This window comes from Austrofundulus limnaeus, unplaced genomic scaffold (assembly GCF_001266775.1).
Source record: "Austrofundulus limnaeus strain Quisiro unplaced genomic scaffold, Austrofundulus_limnaeus-1.0 Scaffold63, whole genome shotgun sequence".
In the NCBI taxonomy this organism is placed as follows: Eukaryota; Metazoa; Chordata; class Actinopteri; order Cyprinodontiformes; family Rivulidae; genus Austrofundulus; species Austrofundulus limnaeus.
The window spans coordinates 1,664,381-1,668,679 of record NW_013952465.1 but is presented as its reverse complement, the minus strand read 5'-3'; positions in this window follow the sequence as shown (position 1 = coordinate 1,668,679).

Genomic DNA, 4,299 nt, shown 5'->3' with positions numbered 1-4,299 from the left:
GAACCCTTTGTACGAACAAAAGTAAGAGAAATTTAGGATAAGAATACGAACATGTTCTTGCATGAGGCCCATTGTTTGAAAACTGTCATTTTCAAGCTGCAAGAAAACTAAGCATGGTTTAGTTTTGCAAAATTAGGTTAAGAAGTTTTAAAAACAAAGAGGTTTTTGTCTGTAGGTCAAAGATGTTCTCTGTCTTTAGTTACTTGATCTTATATGTGAATATCTTGCAGGTTTTCAAAAAGCAATGCAGGGTACATGACAGCGTGTGACAGCTTCCTCCCATGAGTCTCCACTTTCAAGGTTTCAGGACATGCCTGGGGTGATTTTAACTCAGGATGTGCAATTCGGCATTGAAATCTAACAGGCTTTTGGTACTACAAACAGATTCTATTACACAGCCTTAAGCCTATAAGCTTGCTGTGCTTGTTTGATAAAAAGTTAGAAGACTTTGGGTTTGAAAGCAAATTTCACAAGAAAATTAATTGCATCTGAACCTGAGATCGCATTACAAATATCTTCAACAGAATGGATCGATCCAGTTTATAGATGGAAAAGTCTTTTGCGTTTTCCTCAAATGTGGCTTTTTCATGCAGTTATGTTAGCAGGCCACAGGACAACACTACATCTGAAGGCGATGCTTAACATGTTAATTCTGCCTGGTTCGTGCATGAGCTTTTTGCAGTGTGCTACTTGGAGGTGCGAATCACTGTGAAGGCATCATGAGTCTGTTGAATGGGACATGTGTCCTTGCCTGCACAGCTTTAACTCATTGATAACAGCTGAAGGAGCCTAAAATACACAGATAAGTGGCTCATTTGCAGGTCTGCTGATCTGCAATGTCACGATCTTTTGGATGTGCTTACGGCTCTGATCTATTTCGAGAAACGGACCAATGAACACAGCTGAGAACACAGGTTTTATTCAACAGTGGTTGCACCTAATGTTTCTCTTAAGCAGTTGCCAATGACAAACTAGAACAATGATCCATTCAGTCAATGTGTCGAAGCTTTTAAAATGTATTTTCTTTGCTGATGAGTGATGACAACACTTTTTTATTCTGGTGAAAATATTGATCAGATGTTGGAGGTGATGTAGACACAGTTTAGGAAGGTACAAACTTTGTTTCAACTCAATAAATTCTCATTAAATTTAGATAAAATAAATTATATGATATCTGCTAACAGAAAGAAAACTATCAAAGTTCCATYCAGTACTGATGACACTGAAATTTGTTGTCAGTGAAATAAAAGTTTTTGGGTGTCGACACTGATGAAAAGCTGACATGGAAATCTCGTATAAATTAAGAATAAAAATATCAAAATCAACTGCATTGCTGTATTAAGTAAAAAAAGTTATCAAATGATGAAGCTCTGTATATATTATATATTACAATGATTGTTCTGCATTTAATTTATTGTATTGAAGTTTGGGGAAAAGCATGTAAGACAATAAAGATTGGAGATGGAGTCTCTGCCAGGATTACTGGAGACAGAATCACTTTTAGTTTTTGACCCTTTCTGCCAAAATAATGACAAGAGATTCAGATCTGAGTGATCATGACATCGAAAAAGACCAAAACAAGGTAATGTGATCTCTCCGTCTTTATTTGATAATAAACTATTTTCATGAGTGGCAAAAAGTATGTATGGCATAACACCTCATTGTTTTGTTCAAATAACACAGCAGAAAATGTTTGAATTTCAATGGATATAATGCATTTTTTGCTAAATGTGTACACATGTGAAATACGAAGGTAGCAAAATACTCCAAAAACTTCCAATTTCACCCTAAACTCCAGAGGGTTAATAAATAACGACACAAATATTCTAATTCAGTTTTTGGACCCAACTTCTTACTTTTGTGACCTTTCAACCGTTTTGAGCAAAGAGAGAGACTTTGTGAAATCTGGCTTTTAAGTCTTAAGACTTACCATTTTAGGCAATCTATTTAATAAATGTTAAAATCATTTCTTGACTTCTTTTTTTAAAATTACAACAAAATCTGGATTGTGGCAAAACTGTCTAAATTGTGTCCTTCTCAATACCTATTAATCTGAACGTAAATGTAAAATGTACACAATGGTAATATTTGAGTAAAAGAAAAATAATTTCTTTAGGATCTAATATCTATTCTACTTTAGCAATAAAATATATGAAAACATTAAATACAATAATATAAAACGAAGTCCAAATTGGCACAAAAATGACATGTTTTAACCAGAAGGTGGCACCAAACCAATGTGTGCAGGACACACTAAAGTAAAAAATGTTGCCATGTGTATTTAATAAGTACATTACCAGCTCAACTAAGACAGAAAATAGAAACTTGCAGGTTAGTTATCTTGAACTTACTGCATCAGATGGTTTCTAACAAACCACACCTTGATGTGAGTATTTTAACTTGACCCAAACAGAAAAATCAACTAATGTTAAACAGAAAGCAATTTAGATGTCAAACTAAATTAGAAGCTCATAATTTTTAGTCACAAAAAGAACTCAGATTTGAAGATGAGTTTATGTGAAAGGGCCACTTTTGGCCAAGCGTCTTCCTCTGGCCTGAACAGTATGTCTCTTCAGGACAGGCAAATGGACATGTGTTTCGATCAGAAGGTGGGGAACATAGCTGGAATGAAAACAGGCCAAGCCAGGAGCCTGTTTAGATGGGACCAAACGATAACATCTTCTAGATCACTCTGGGATAATGTTTTTTCTGAATGCTATCAAACCTCGCACTGAGATGTGGAAAGTGAGCAGGTTCATCAGAAATTCAGTTTTGCTTATTGGTTTTGTGACAGAGCACACGAAGAACAGCTGACAGACACAAAATTAGATTTTTTGTATTAATGAAAGTCAACTGCCTTGAAGAATTTCTTTTTAGGTTCTAAGCAAACGGAAAGACTAAAGTGTACATATTAACTATTAATAATATTTCTAACATTTAACTGTCAGCTGCTATAGTTCAGGATACATTTGCTTTATAAATACAAAAGCGGTGAAACACAAACAGTTTTTTCTAATGAAAGAATTAACAGTTGTAAATAGTTGTAAATTGCAACTCGCTTCTATGATAAATTAAAATAAGGCTGACATTTTTCATTTGCCTGCTTTTTTGATTTCTTTGTGTTTCCTTATCTACTCCTTAGCRTAGAGAGGAGTAAACTCTCACATCATGTCTCTGTAGCATGAGAGCCCTGTGAGCAGGCATTTAGCTGGAGGAGTGTCTTTGGTTTTCTAACGCCTTCTTTCAGCTGATGATTCCTCAGGACGCCCTAAAAGCATCATGTCAAGGTTTGCCGAGAGGTTTTCTTTTTTTTCCACTACGTTAAAATTCATAAACTTTGTAAGCAGCATGTAGGTGAGTGTAATCATTTTGTGAAGCCAGAGGAAGACACACACACACACAATAAATACACAGCTTCAGTAACTGCTGTGTGTTTTCACAATCTCTGCTCCCGGTTGGTCCTTAACTTTCTGTAATTTTCGTAAACTTACGTAAATTTCTTAAATGGAATGAGGGTTGTCCTGGAAAAATAAATTATCCTTTAAGGTCCTACATGTCTTCTCAGGCCAAGAATCAGTGAACTCTTTTGCTTACTTTAAAATGTCATCATGTTTTATGATTTTTTTTTACTCTTTACCTTCTGTTTTCTCTCGGACAAAGTATTTTAAGATCAGGACAATATCTGTTTGGAAGTAATCATTCTTGTCGCTGTTTATAAAACATCACTCTCTCCTTGGCCCAGTTTGTCTGTTTTGATAACATACTATATAAATGCATGTATTTGAAACTACTTCGGTGCTGTACCACTGCCCTGTGTGACATGATGTGTGTCTTGCATATTGCAATAAATCCTGATTGACCTTTCACGGAGTGCTTTTTGTTCTTGGATCTCGTGTTTCTGTCTAGGTAAAATAAAGATTTCGATGACACAGATCGTAGTTATTTTACAAAGCCAGAGGAAGACACATACAGAATAAATTAGACTCTATGGTCCAGGTCAGCTTGTAACTTTTCATTACGTACAAAAATTACATACATTTTTGTAAACTTTTGTAAGCGGTGAGGATTATTTTATTGATTTAAAGGGGTCTCCAAATAATATTATTGTTTATCGCAACAATTTCAGAGACAATTTATCGTGCAGTAAAATGTGTTATCGTGACAGGCCTAGTTGTAAATGTACATCCAATGATGAGTTTCTGAGTTTCATTCAAATTTGCCATGTAATTAATTAGATATTTGGCAAAACACACACACACACACACACACACACACACACACACACACACACACACACAC